This window comes from Epinephelus fuscoguttatus, linkage group LG13 (assembly GCF_011397635.1).
Source record: "Epinephelus fuscoguttatus linkage group LG13, E.fuscoguttatus.final_Chr_v1".
NCBI lineage: Eukaryota > Metazoa > Chordata > Actinopteri > Perciformes > Serranidae > Epinephelus > Epinephelus fuscoguttatus.
Window position 1 is genome coordinate 16,513,798 of NC_064764.1, and position 16,361 is coordinate 16,530,158.

Below are 16,361 nucleotides of genomic sequence, written 5' to 3' on the forward strand. Positions count from 1 at the left end.
CTGTTTGTTAGTAAACAGCCCAGTCGCCAGAATTGAATGTTGGCAGTGACATTTCTGGAAACTACTGTACATTTCATATGTATGAAGTAGTTCAGAATGCATGCATAAGAGCTAAGATTTCCATCTGGTGGAAGAGGGGATGGGATGATGGATGAAGTAACACCTAGATAGGACAGCTGCCAAGTAGCAGACAGCAGCAGATCACTGTTTGAACCAAAACAAACAGGAGGACAGCAATGTGCACATCTTGGCCCAGGAGGAAAGATGGTTTGAAAGAGGAATAAAAGAAGCCATCTATGTCAAACTGGAATGACCATCGTTAAACAGACGACTTCACACCCATTCACCCTTGGTCCCCGACCCCAACGACTCACATGGTGGCCAGGTGGGTCAACGACTCACATTGTGACCTTAACGACTCTGAAACTAAGAGCTCACGTGACCCCTACAACTCTGCAAGGGTTCCCACCCACACAGAGTTTATAGCCTGCAACTTCATACCAGTCATTTAGAACTGAAGAAGCTTCTTGGATGAGAGGTGAAACGTAAGCAAGTCCACTTGCCTACAATATTAGTATTTACAATTACCATGACCTGGATGACTGAGGATCTTCACCGACAACCAAAACAAAAGCAAGTTCAGCACATGTCCAGTGCTGTTTGGTGCAACATCACGTATTTAAAGCCAAAACATGATGTTTTCCAAACCTTAACTAAGTGGGTTTTGTGCCTAAACCTAACCACGTTAACCACAACACTGTCTTAACATGAAATGCAAAGTTTCAACATATCCCCTACCAGTAGAAAAGAAAATGGTCATGTAGCTTATTACAACAGGTAATATCCTCCTGAGACCCTGTGCCCTCATATATGGACATAACATTTTGGGTTTCCTGCATCTTATACTTCATTCTACTGAACTTAGACCTGTTGTCCTTGTTCATGGACACTTTTTTGCCATCTAGTGGCAGCAAAAGCAAAAACAAGATGGCAGCCAACTCTGCCAAGTCAGTCTGCAGCCGTTCTCGAAACAAAAGTGGACAATGTCCAAAACTTGATCACATTTAATGATTGAAACTTGTTTATTTATGATTAATAATGCCCGTAGTTTAATTTGGCAACAAATTTGACCAATTTAGCAACAGTAACAAGCCAAGACACTGTTAATTAGGAAGCACACATTTGAAGACAGGACTTTATAATTGTCTCATTTGAGGACATTGGGACTTAAGTCTTTTATATGTATCAGGTTCTACTGATCCCTACTTCTAGGAGAAATCAAAATAGCCTACCAAACAAAAGTTCATGTCTCAGGAGGATATAGTTTACAAAGCGACAAAGTCTGTGTAATGCTGTTTAAAGATGGAAAAAGTCCATATAGTGTGGGCCAGACAGGTGGTGGATGGACAGCAGTGGTCAATCAAGCACAGGACTTTCACCTGAAAGACCAGAGTTTGTGGCCCGAAGTCAAAGTTGACTTCTTTTAACAACAACCTGATGTATTATGTGTAGCATACTACGCTAGTGACATATGTGACATGGGGTATGTGACATCTGTCATGTGACATACTTAATGTTACATTAGTAGCAAAAGTACATATTCAAAGCCACACCATGTTTTTGCTTAACCTAACCACCTAGTTTTATAGCATAACAGCGATGATTTCATAAGGTTAAGTACGTGTTTAAAGCCGTGACAGTTAGGATGTCAAACATTTTGGAAGTTAGTGGAAATTGACTTATTCTGTCACTCAGGTATCAGAGTGTTGTTGCTACATATGAAACACAGAAATGTAACATATCTGTGGTTTGCAGAAATGTACAATGCCATCATTTATTCAGGCAATTGGGCTGAAGTTAAACACCTTCTTATCTACTTACCTTTCCAATGGAGACACCGGAACCTTGTATTCATCACACTGTGGAGGTCGGAAACCCACCTAACTTAAAAAATAAACATGTAATCAGCGGTGAAGTGCTAGTTGATGAGGTGGATGTGCTGCTAGGCAGATGGGCAGGTTACCAAGGAGGAAGTGGGTGTACTCTACTATTTATACCAATGACTTCTTGGCTGATAGAAGGGTACACTGTATAGGGCCAGAAACGAGGTGGGTTTACCCTCTACTACACCACTGCATGTAATAGTCTTATATAGTACATACATTTTCCAGTCTTTACCCTGAAATGCAGATTATAGGCTGTTGGGGCTGATGCAAGAGTGACCTTTGCTCATGTTTTACACCAATGACAATTTGTTGACTGTTTTCAGCAGACATGACTTGCATATATTTAGACTACAGGGAAAACAAAGTTGCAGAGAGAACATTAACTGCATACACAAGGGACCATGGTGAACATTTGAACTCAGGAACTTGTTGCTGTGAGTTGTAACCACTAAGTTACAATGTCAGACTTCTCCCATGTGTTGATTTAGAGCAGCCTCTAAGAAAAGCAAAGAGAATTAAGCGAGGACGTTCTGTACTTGTTTGCCATCACTTTCATCAGAGCATTGATATCTCTTTCATTCCTTTGGCTTTGTAGGTATTTGATGCAAAGTCAAAGTCGGGTGGATGCATAGTATCAGATCAGTAAAAGATGCTTAAGTCGCGATGACACCCCTGCAGAGATGCCAGCCTCTCGTGTGTCACAACACAGCCCTGGTGGTGATTAGGGCTCATTTGAATCAGCGGAGTGTGTCTCTGAGTGTGTGCCTCGTGTCAAAGCTGATCCACATGTTGATTTAAAAGAGAGAAAAAAAAAGCCTGAGGGACACTCGTTCTCTGAACTTAGAGTTGTTTCAATCCTTTCTTCCTTTTGTAGATGCACTCTTAAACTCCTACTGTGTGGCTTCAATGACTTCAGCAGCGATTCCTCCACAAGAGCAATAAATGAGAGGTTTGAGGATGAAGGATCACTTGGTAAGAGAGCATTCAAATTTCATTTTTCTGTTTTAGTGAACTGGAGTCCATTATTTCCAAAACAAATCAGCTATTTCACCACCTACACAATTGCATATCAAGAGCAACACAAATAATTTGAACCAAATGTTCCATCCAGAGAGTGGGAACAGTAGTGAAGGTAAACTGCGTGAAGCAACCTCAGGTCACACTTGTATAACATGAGAGTTCTGTGTTCTCCACCATCAGCTATTAGTCATTAAGAGAGACAGATGGATGGCACGGCTTCTTTAATGCCGTCACGACATAATCATTACCTAATGATTTCCAGCCCTCTAGTTTGCAGTGAAAAAGACATTGTTAGAGCTGGCTGAGACAACAGTGACACATGACGCAGTCTGATGGCTGAGCAACAAAGGATGCAATACCTTTTGTTGAGGCCTTCAAAGCAGAAAAACCTGCACCACCAGTATGTTGTTGTTTCCTGGCAATCAGTCATCTGCTACCTAGACTAAGGTTAACATGATTTAGACACCTGTCAGTCCTTCTAAGAGGTCAAACAAGGGGACATCTTTGATGTGAACAGCGCCACTGTCAGGGGAGGTCAGAGGATACAGATGACTCCAGCCCAAGGACCATTGGGAGCCCATAAGTCTTTTTTATTGTTAGAATTAAAAAACATATCAGATTGTTATCTGATACCCTACCCCCCACAGTTAATCTGAAAGGTATGACAGGCAGAAGATAAATGTGGCAAAGGTGAGCAGACTAAAACCCAAAGTAGTGGGCTCAGTTTTAAAACTACAAACTAGACGAAGAGTGGTATCATATGAAACTAGATGAGTGGGATTCAAAGTGGATGCATAAATGCCACAAGGCCCGCCAGTTTTCCATGGAACGCTGCCAATTTTCGTTCGGCACTCATGTTAACCAGTTCAACTGCTCACACAGGACACGCGGTGGCCTCGAGCCTGCCCGTGTTCTGCAGCGACAAATTTGGTCTATTATCAGGTTTATTTTTTACATGAGCTGCGAGATATTTGGCAAAAAGTCACCCTGATAATCTATTGTGAGCAATATAAAGGATATAATAGATATTATATAAATAATCAGATTATGATAAATGATAAAATATGCATCCCATTCTTCCACATATTTGTCAGTTGTGTCAAAACAAAGAGCGAGAGAGACAAGCAGACACACACACACACGAGCTGACAGAGACAGAGCTCAATGTGTGATTAAAAAGGAGCAGAGGAGAAAAATTGCTTGATGACCGGCGCACGGCTGGTGTGAACGACCGGGCGACTGCTGACGGGCAGCTGCATGACAACATACATATCGGGGCTCTTCTACGTCCAGTGAGAACATGGCGTAGGGCATCTGTTAGTACTTAACATGTCATGCTGTCTTGTCTAGAAGGAGCTAAATAATGCTCCAAATCCAGGCTAACTTTTGGCGAGGTCCTGAAACAGTCTTGGAATTCCATTAATTAAGACATAACAAACACTGGATTTGGAAATGATGATAGATGAAAAGTAAATGTCGTTGTTCACTCATGAATTGATTTTAGGATTTATTTCCTTTCAATGTTTTCTTCAATCGATGTTTGATTTTACTTTTCTCTAAAAATTCATTGGAGGCCTTTTGTTTTCGCTCCACGTTTTGTTTTAAGGCCAAAGGAGGAAAATAATTGTCACAGTCTTATTTGAAAGAAAATTTTTTTTTGTTTTGAAGTAACCAACTTGACCTTTTGCGCTCTGTAATCATATTGAATATATGTATGCAAAACAGAGCATGGCCTGGAGGGGCCTATGACACTGGATTTGTAAATGGTTGTTAGAGACTCCATTTCTGTCACTACAAGGCTAATGGCCAAGCGCTTGTTTGAAATTGCCTGTGTTGAGCAAAGGGTGGGTGGCTGGTGTTAGAGGTGCTGGTATGGGAGTGGATCAGGGACCCAATTTGGATGTGCAGCGCTGAAAAGTCTACTATGCAGGGTTTTGCAAGAAAACAAACAAACAACCGCAAAACACAATGTCTATTCAATGTATAGACTCATGCAGAAGTAATCCCTCTCAATCATTATGACCCATTACAAGTGTGTAGTGGTATACTGATTTGCAGAGACACTGCCCTCTGCCTGTATTTTCTTCTATGGATAGATAGATAGATAGATAGATAGATAGATAGATAGATAGATAGATAGATAGATATAGAGAGAGGGAGGGACGGACGGACGGACAGACAGATAGATACAGTATACTGTATATAGAATGAAAACAGCCTTATTCTTTAAAAGTATAATATGCAGGATCGTTGGTGGTGGTGTGCCGGGACCTCAACCAGAGGCCTGGGAGTTTGAGGGTTAGCTGTTCCTAGGACGGCGCTCCTCTGGACAGAGACCTCAGATTTGTCGCTGGTATCTGCTGGAGCCACTCTCCCAGCCCAGAGTGCTTGGATTACCACTGGCACCACTGTTGCCTTTACTCCCCACATCTTTTCTAGCTCCTCATGTTGCTTCTTCCTGATGTTGCTGTCACTCAGGATTGCTACATCTATCACCACTGCCTTCTTCTGTTGTTTGTCCATCAACTTGATATCTAGTTGGTTAGCCATCACCAGATTGTCAGTCTGGATCTGGCAGTCTCACAGGATCTTAGCTCGGTCATTCTCAACCACCTAAGGAGGTGTCTTCCCCCTTTGCCCATGGGACCTCCAGGGCATACTCAGTGCAGATGTTCCTATACACTATGCCAGCCACTTGGTTATGGCATTCCATGTACGCTCTGCATCTTACACCCTGCTATTATGTGAACTGTCTCAGGAGCATCTTTTCACAGCCTGCACCTGGGGTCCTGTCTGGTGTGGTAGACCCCTGCTTCTATTGATCCTGTACGAAGTGCCTGTACTTGTGCTGCCATGATTAGTGCTTCTGTGCTTTCTTTCAGTCCAGCCTTTTCCAGCCACTGGTAGGATTTCTTGATGACGGACACTTCTTCAATCTGTCGGCGATTGTGCTACCTGAGGTATTCACTTAGCAGCTCATCTTTAGGGGCCATCTTCCTGATGTATTCCTGTATCTTGGTTGTTTCGTCCTGGACAGTAGCTCTGATGCTCACCAGTGCTCAGCTCTCCTCCATGCATTGTGAGAAGTGTCCTTGTCTTGCAATCAGTGGCCTCTATCTCCTCCTTTGGCCAGCATATTATACCAGTGGGCTATCTGATGACTGGCAGAGCGTACATGCTGATGGCTCAGACCTTGTTATTTCCAACTTTCAAGACCTGTCTTACTCTTTGTAGGTACTTGGCTGTGGCTGACTTCCTTGCGGCCTCCTTATAGATCCCATTTACCTGCGGGCAAAGGAGGAAAAAGTGAATTTATTGGGGACTTTTCAACCTCAGATTATCAATTCAATTTATCAATTTTATTTATACAGCCCAATATCACAAATCACAATTTGCCTCACAGGGCTTTACAGCATACGACATCCCTCTGTCCTTATGACCCTCACAGCAGATAAGGAAACCCCCCCCCCCCCCCAAAAAAAACGGTAGAAACCTCAGGAAGAGCAACTGAGGAGGGATCCCTCTTCCAGGACGGACAGATGTGCAATAGATGTCGTACAGAACAGATCAGCATAATAAATTAACAGTAATCCGTATGACACAATGAGACAGAGAGAGAGATGCAGGTAATGACAGTAGCTTACAACAACATTATTGAAAGTAATAATATTATAGTTATAGTTCTGGCTACTGTGATACAATATGTTGAAAGTATGTATTAATATCTGGCAGTATATGTGTGTGACAATAGTCGTGTATAATAACAGTAGAAGTATGACTAATGACTAATGATGGCAGCAGCAGCAGGAGGCATCTGGCAGGACCACGGCAGCAGCACAACCACACACGTCACGCTGTCCAGGCACCGCTGCGATATGAGTTAATCTGAGAGACAGTGGAGCACAAAGGCTCCGGAGAAGAAGCCGAGTTAGTGACATCTAGAATGGCCGAGTTAGCGAGATGCAGTAATAGAATACCAGAGAGAGAGAGAGAGAGAGAGAGAAGAAGAAGAAGAAGAAGAGAAGGTGCCCGGTGTATTATAGGGGGGTCCTCTGGCAGACTAGGCCTAAGTCAGCCTAACTAGGGGCTGGTACAGGGCAAGCCTGAGCCAGCCCTAACTATAAGCTTTATCAAAGAGGAAAGTCTTAAGTCTAGTCTTAAATGTGGAGACGGTGTCTGCCTCCCGGACCGTAACAGGAAGATGATTCCACAGGAGAGGAGCCTGATAGCTGAAGGCTCTGGCTCCTGATCTACTTTTGGAGACTTTAGGGACCACGAGTAACCCTGCGTTCTCAGAGCGCAGTGTTCGGAGCTTGACCATTTAGAGCTTTATAAGTTAACAGTAGGATTTTAAATTCAATTCTGGATTTTACATGGAGCCAGTGCAGAGAAGCTAAAACAGGAGAAATATGATCTTGTTTCTTAGTTCCTGTTAGTACACGTGCTGCTGCATTCTGAATTAGCTGGAGAGTTTTTAAGGACTTACTAGAGCTACCTGATAATAGAGAGTTACAGTAATCCAGCCTTGAGGTAACAAAAGCGTGGACCAATTTTTCTGCATCTTTTCGGGTCAGGATAGGCCTAATTTTCGCAATATTACACAGATGAAAAAATGCAGTCCGTGAGTTAAAAGACAAATCTTGATCAAATGTTACTCCGAGGTTTCTTACGGTAGTGCTAGAGGCCAGAGCAATGCCATCTAGAGAAACTATGTCATCAGATAAAGAGTCTCTGAGTTGTTTGGGGCCAAGAACAATAACTTCAGTTTTGTCTGAATTTTTTCAGGAAATTGGTGCTCATCCAAGTTTTTATGTCTTTAAGGCAGTTATGGAGTTTAGTTAATTTATTACTTTCTTCTGGCTTCATCGATAAATACAACTGTGTATCATCCGCATAACAATGGAAATTTATAGAGTGATTTCTAATGATGTTACCTAAAGGAAGCATATATAGAGTAAATAGGATTGGTCCGAGCACAGAACCTTGCGGAACTCCAAAACAAACTTTGGTATGTAAGGACGATTCATTATGAACGTGAACAAACTGAAAACGATCAGATAAATAAGATTTAAACCAGCTTAGTGCAGAACCTTTTAGGCCAATTAAGTGATCCAGTCTCTGCAGTAGAATTTGATGGTCAATTGTGTCAAATGCCGCACTAAGATCTAATAAAACAAGTACAGAGACAAGTCCTTTGTCTGAAGCAATCAGAAGGTCATTTGTAATTTTAACTAGTGCTGTCTCAGTGCTATGATGCACTCTAAATCCTGACTGAAATTCCTCAAATAAATTATTATCATGGAGAAAATCACACAGCTGGTCTGCGACTACTTTCTCAAGGATCTTTGACATGAAGGGAAGATTAGATATTGGTCTATAGTTGGCTAACACCTCTGGATCCAGACATTCTGGAGCACACATTCTGTATTGTCAGTGAGTATTTACAGCAGCAAGACAGTGTATTTGGGACTGACTCAAAGTAAACTACCAAGTGGTACAAGGACAAAAACAACAACAACAGCAAACAGCAGTTTTAGAGTTGTAGGTGTAGAAAACAAGATGTGTCCCATTTACTGGAAGTTATTGTCACTATAGTTTTAAAACATAAGACATTAAGTAAAGGTCTGTTTGGTTTAGTAACTGAACTAACTTTGGTCATAGTCAGAGTTAATAGTTAGAGTGAGAGTTGGTGTTTTCAGCTATTGATTCAGTAACTTGCCCTTTTGATCAAAGAGACCATGGGAATATTGATACACACACACACACACACACACACACACACATTACATTTTTAATGAAGCCAGCTCCCTCTTGGTGGGACTGATTCACACACAAATAAATCATGATTTGGCAAACAAAAAAGTGCATGTTTCCATCGTGAGTAAACATCTTTGAATCTGGTCCACAGGTGATGTTGTATTGGAACAACTGTTTGCTTCAAAAGTTGTAGCTCTGATGTGAAATATTGAAAACAAGAGTGTTCTTGTATGAATGGCCTTCATTCTCAGGAACACTTTACACAACACCACCCAAGACTGCACCTTCAAATAAACTAAATCACCACCACTGTGGCTCCGTCTCAACAAAAGAGTCAAACATTTCAAAGCTTCATAGTGATAGCATTATAATGTGCATGTATTTACACATACCACATTTTCTACAATACTGTAGCTGGATCAATAAAAGGTAGTATTCATATTTTGAGTAAAGCAGGCATTATTTGCTCTTTTGCTCAGACATGTAATTTTAGTTTGCTGAGTGCATTCAAACATTGCAACAAGTAGCTGAGCAGAATACCTGGATGAAACAAGTATTGGTACAGATAATGAACTTTTTACAAGCACAAGTATCATCCAAGTAAAATGTGTCAATAGCCATTGTCGTGATGAAGAAAAATCCTCATGTGGGTAGCTGTGTTAAATCTCTTTTGTGTTTAAAAATAAATTGAAGCCTTTGTTAATTTTGGCAGATATTTTAGATTTAGTCTTAGTGTTAGTCTTGAGACAAAAATGTCACATTTTAGTCATTTTTATCCTTTAGTTTTAGTCGACAAAAATTCATACATTCAATACATTTTAGTCAACTTTTAGTCAGAATGTTTTCTATGTTTTTCATCTTTGATCTAATCCAATTAGGCTAATTCATGTATCAGAAATTAGAATCAAGGTGACAGGTTGTACAAAAATTTCATTTAGACATGCTGCAAATAATTTCTACACACTCACTGATCATCTTTTGAAAAGCTTAACATCTCTCTATTTATGGTCTATATGTATATATATTATATACATATATATATATTGTATATCTTTATGCTCAGAAACTTTGACACCACAGATAGCGGGCGGCAGTAACACAGTCCATAGGGACTTGGGTTGGGAACCGGACGGTCAAGTCCCCATCTGGACCAAAATATGGAGCGTGGACTGGTAGCTGGAGAGGTGCCAGTTCACCGCCTGGACACTGCCGAGGTGCCCCTGAGCAAGGCACTGAACCCCCCCCAACCGCTCAGAGTACCTGTCATGGGCAGCCCACTCTGACATCTCTTCAGTTAGTGCATGTATAGGTCCAGTTTGTACATGTGTGTGTTTGGACCTGTGTGTAATTGTGAAAAGTGAAAACTTGAATTTCCCCTTGGGGATTAATAAAGTACAGTCTCACTGTTAAGAAGCAGACAAATAGTTTAATTAAAGCCTGAATTCTGTCTTAATCTGCAACATGATAGCCTGGAGGCTTAAACTCATGTCCTCACACAGAGTTGGTGATTAAGCTTTCAGCTCCATCAGAGAAAACTCTGCTGAATTCAGACTGTTTTCTTACGGGAACTGCCCATTAGTTCAACAGCCCATTGTTCCGACCATATTAAACTCATTGTTCCGAAGTCTGTTCCGAAATCATCATGATGCCCTGTGGTTAAGGTCTGGTTAGGTTTACGCACAAAATCCACTTGGTTAGGGTCAGGAAAAGATCATGGTGTGGGTTAAAATGAAAAAGAAAGTGACAAACACATAAGCCGTGAGCCTGCTCCGCCTCAAGCCGGTCACGGCGCACCATACGCCCGCCGCGAGCCGTTCAGCACCGCGGACAGTCGGACTAATGGGATGTCGAACCAATGGGCTGTCGACCCAATGACATGGACCCTTTCTTACAGCACAGCTACACAGATCTGAGCGGAGTCCTGCGAGTTTGTCAGACTTTTGCTTATGTGGCATTTCAAGACAAATACAAACACGGCTGTTCGATAGTCCAGCAGTAACATTTTCTTCACGTCTCGTCTTGTCAACAAAAATGGAACATTTCGTCTTAGTTTTTATTATCAAGATCTATTTTCGCTCATCATTTTCTGATCATGGAAAAAGGTGGGATGAAAAAATGTTTGTCATTGTTTTTATCAAAAAAATTAACACTGTCTGAAGCTCAATTTTGAGGCTGTTCTGTAAATAGATTTCTAACAAATAATAAATACAGCAACTCCTTATCGACTCATATCAATTCATTCTTAAAACAACAACATCTGGTAAGGCCACTCCCCCCTTCCAATATAGGCCAGACCCACTTTTGATTATAACTACGCCCATTCCAAGTACAGATACAGATACAGATAAAAATGTACTCGCTCATCCCTAGTAACAGGAGGTGGGCTGTGTTTGTACAAACTGGTCTCACTCCGAAGTTGTCGAAATCTGGCACTTGGCCAGAGACAGACACAGACGAAAAAAGCTGTCATGGCGGGGCAAGAACAAGAGTAAAGGTGGTGAAAGTCTGAGTGGGGTGGGAAGGATAGGTGGTGGATCGGTCCAACACACACACTGAACGTCGATATGTGACGAGGTTGGAGTGAAAATGTGTTGGTTGGTAAATTACGTACTAACATACTATTTATACTGAGGGTTCATTTATCCTCCCTTTAAGTACAAAAATAGATACATCTGTTTCAAACCTTGTCGATGTCACTGCCCTCATACTTCAATTGTCTTTTATGCTGGCATAGATACAGCCCATAGATGGCACTAGAGGGCAGAGTCAAAAGTTCCAGATAACAACAAAAAAGGTAATGGAGGAGGAGATCATAATAATGTACCTTTTAACAGAGGCAGCATTGTAGATGCTGGCAGTCTGTGAGGTCATTAAATACACCACGACATGCAGACGGAGAATAATTTGACTGTACCTCAAATACTTGCCATTCCACCATTTTTTAAAATGTCGTGTCCCTACAGTCACATCTCAATCATCATGTCATCTCCCTGTCATCCGTATCTGTAAGCTTTCAGATATTATGCACAAATACCAATGACATGAAAGCGGATTATGGACAGAGGCTCTGTGCATCTGCGTATACATCTCTACCACTGAGCATAAATTAGCTTTAAGTATGATGTATAACTGAGTATGTAGCACAATTACATTGCACAGTATGTCAATTTAGTATATGGTAAAAATGCCTAAACGTAAAACTAAATTAGCAAGAATTTCTGAGTATGAGACATGAGCTTACTGGACATACTCAGCTCCATCCACCCATTTTCATCTGCTTATCTGGGGCCAGGCCGAGCAAAGCGTCCCAGACATCCCTCTCCCCGGCAACGCTCTCCAGCGCCTCCTGGGGGACCCCGAGGTGTTTCCAGGCCAGGTGAGATATGTAATCCCTCCAGCGTGTTCTGGGTCTACCCCAGGGCTTCCTACCAGTGGGACGTACCCAGGACACCTCTAGCACGAGGCGCCCAGGAAGCATCATAGTCAGATGTCCGAACCACCTCAACTGACCCCTTTCGACGAGAAGGAGCAGCGGCTCCACTCCGAGCTCCCTCCAGATGTCCAAGCTCCTCCTTACCCTATCTCTAAGGCTGAGCCCAGCCACCCCACGGAGAAAACTCATTTCCGCCGCTTGTATTCGCAATCTCATTCTTTCAGCCACTACCCAGAGCTCATGACCATAGGTGAGGGTTGGGACGTAGATGGACCAGTTTTCCAGCTCAGCTCCCTCTTCACCACGATGGACTGGCACAGCGCCCGCATCACTGCAGAAGCCGCACCGACCCGCCAATCCATCTCACGCTCCATTCTACCCCCACTCATGAACAAGACCCCGAGATATTTGAACTCCCTCGCTTGAGGCAGTAACTCTCCCCCAACATACTCAACTACCCACAGTACATTGTTTCTCTTCAGACAGCTGGCAACAACTGAGATTTTGAGCCAGTACAGTGAAGTGGCAGCACATTAGTGTGTGATTGTGAACACAGCCTAAGAGTCTACAGACACTGCAAGGCTGTAAACTACTTGGCACAGTGATGCTATGAGCATGCTTACATGCTAATGTTAAGCAGACAGTTTATGTTTGTTAGTTTTGCAGGTATTCAGTCAAAAACCAACTGGACACATTAGAATGTAGATCTAATGATGGCCCTTGATGACAAGTCAAGAGATCACCAAAGTTTTATTTTCCAATTCATCCTGAGGGGATCTTGAATGTCTGTTCCAAATTTCATGGCAATCCATCCAATAGATGTAGCTAGCATTGCTAAAAACCTTTTTTATACATAATACTGGGCTGGGAAATACTCCAGTTACAGCCAACAACTCACTGGCAGGGGAAGGTAAGAAAAGCTGTTCTGAGCATTTTGTTCAGTGACAATGCCAAGCCTCACTTTGCATTTATCACACATGTTGGGCAGTCTGTCCAGCCTTTGTCTGAACAGTTCTGTACATGCAGTTCCTTAAGTGCAGCCTAACTACTTCAAATAATTTATTCTCTAAATAACAGTTTGCATTTTGTTCTTACTAACTACTAACTGTGTGGGAGGTTTTAATGAAACCCGTGTCACTCTGCCTTATGGAGCTGCAAAACCCATGTAAGTGTTTGCCTTCATTAGTCTGGCTTTCACTGGCATGTTTAAGTGTCTTTTGATAGTTCAAAAGCTGTTACAGAGGCCTTTTTTTTTTACACCGCTCGTGCATCCATGTGTTTCAGGGGAGTTTTTGGAATATAAATAGTCAAACCCAAGTATACTGTGTGTCAGCATAAAAATCCTGGCAGCATTGGTCTGAAAATTGACATGGGTATCAGGCGTCTGAAAGCACTTATCAGTCAGACCCTATAAAGGTCCATGCCAGTCGACACATTACCGCAGATTGCAGTGACTCTGGCTTCCGCTCCCTGCTCCCTCAGTCCAGCCAAACAACACGGAGGCAGCGACGTAAAGTGCCACATCTGATGGTGCGGGTTCACAAATAGGATAATAGAGGTTGCTGCCACACACTAAAAAGACCACACACATGCAAACACATGGGCACGATAGCCCGCTTGTACACAACCACAAATACGCGTCTCGTTCAGCTGAGAGGAGATGAGTCACTCTTTGAATAGCAGTCACTCTCATATCTCGGCAATGACTGAGGCAGTGCTGAAAAACAGAGGCAGATACAGATAATACCAGTCCAATCTGATGAACGGCAATGCCATTAAACACACTTACACACTCATTGAATGGAGAAACGAGAGCATCTTACATCATTGATAGTTAATAATTGGCACAGGAACACACAGCATTGATTGGAGACGACTGTCCCTCAGAGAGGTGGGTGTTCTTTTTTTCTGCTGGAGAAATAATCATTTTTCAAGCCTTAAAACCATATAGTACCACCTGGCATTCTTTGTTTCTAAATTTGGCCATTGGCTCGAGTGCTTTTTATTCCCACTAGCTCCATGTCCTTGAGGTCTTCGCCAAACTTCAATTGGCTTTTGGGCACACAGTCTCTCTGTGTAGCAGATAGATCAAATTGTTCATTGGAGCCTGTCACTGAATTAGGAAAACTGAATCTTCCTTTTTATTCTGTCTCGATACACCGTGAGAATTTAGAGGCAATGACTGACTGGCTCTTACTCACAATGTGTTTTGTGTTTATTTATTTCTTACCTTAACATTCCTTTGAGTAACTTGACTCATTTCAGTGACATGTTACACTCTCGAGGGTGGGGTAACAATATCATGGCATTATATTTTGCAATTGCAATATTCATCCCAAGGCTGAGAAATGAATGAGGTGAATATTCTGCTTGCTGGAGTGTTTTTTTCCCCTCAAGTCTGTATCTTCTGGCCAAAAGCAGTCAGAAGATTTCCCTGACTGGCGTTTGCTGTGACAACAAGTAGCAGCTCTGTGTGACAACTCAGACAGGCTGACTTCCAAACTTACCAGCAACTCCAGTTTGTTGTATTTTCCTACACAAACTCTTCTCTCTGCCCCCATGTCTGTTTATTTATGCAACTCAGTACAACAAAGTGTCAAAATTTTGTTAAATGATGATTCCAACACAACATATTGTCTACATAGGCTACAAAGACAATATCATGTTTTAGTGGCTGACAGAAAGGACGAAGCTGCCTCACTAAGGCACGTGATTGAGAAGGTTCAGTACAGTCGCTGCATGCAGATGCACAGAAGGGATACTGGCTTTATGCACAACAGATATGATGAGGAATAGTGGCTGATGGAGTGAATGCTTTATCAGGAGGTGCGCTCCAGTGGCCAACACTTCATTTGCTTCATTTACAAATTGCTGACCTGACATCAAATCCATACACAATTATGTCATTAGCATTACACATGTTATTTATTTATTTTTTAAAATCTATTTCTGGGAGAGCTCAGGCCTTAATATTTCCAAGCAGCTTTATCTGTCTATTAAACATGAAGTTTTGGCCAGTAGACAGTTAGGTTAGCCTAGGGGAAAAGAGCTAACGTGGTTCTGTCCAAAGATAAAAATCTGCCATCCAGCACCTCCAACACGAAGGTCTTTTACCACCTGGAAAATACAAGGTCTACGGCAAGCCGTTTTAACATTTAATTGCTAAGTTTGTATGGAGCTACATTAGGGTCAAATGTTTTGTACTTGAAAAAATAAAATTTGAAACTGGAAATTCATGTGTTGATCTTGAATTTTGAAAAATACAACAATGTATTCAAAATAAAAATAAGTATATGAAACGTTTTTTCAGGTTAAATATAATTTTGATTCACTTTGGTAATTCTTTTGAATGAATAATTTATTTTCACTTTTCACTTCCATATATATTTTGACATTTGAGGTCTTATTTTTTTCAATTATATGTTTTATCTTTTCAGATTCAGATCTTGTTTTTTACAGTTTCATATCTTATTTTTTCACTTTCAAATCTTTTTTTCACTTTCAGATCTTTTTTTTCAGTTTCAAATCTGTTTTTTGAGTTTCAGACTTTTGACCCTGATGTGGCATGGGAGGCGTGGCATCAACTGAGAGGGGTGTGGAATCATGAGTGACAGTGCCTTCAGGGAACGTAGGAACTAAAAAAATTCTGACTCAACACTTATATACACCATATTCATGTGACTGGCAGTGTAAAAATTGGTGCCAGTGACAAACTTCCATTTAGAAATCTGTTTTAGACAGTACTGAGCACCAGTTGCGGTATAAGAGCGATAAATTATGCCAGATTTTGCAGTTCAACAGCCACATTTTAAGTGCTGATATGTCCGATTTCCACATAGCACTGTGAACGCAGCGTAGTGTCCCTTTTGCTTGCGATGATGGCGTCCGGTTGGTTGGATCAATCTGCTGGAGCCCATACATCCAGCACACAGGTGAGAAATGTTCACATTTTTGAACAAATGTTCATGTTCAAGTTTTGGGAAATCATAATAAACATTAAGGGGTCGTTTTTGTGACAACATGCTTTTTTGTGACGTCTTTTAAGTGGCGAATTTGTCACACCTCCCTACTCACCTGGTGCCACAAAAATCACCTGGAGCCAGGTCAGGTGAGTAGGGAGGTGTTTTAGGATTGTTTCCTTTTCCCCAAGCTCAAAGGTTTCATCCAGGGGACACGTCTGGATGTGGAAGCATCAACAGGGCCGT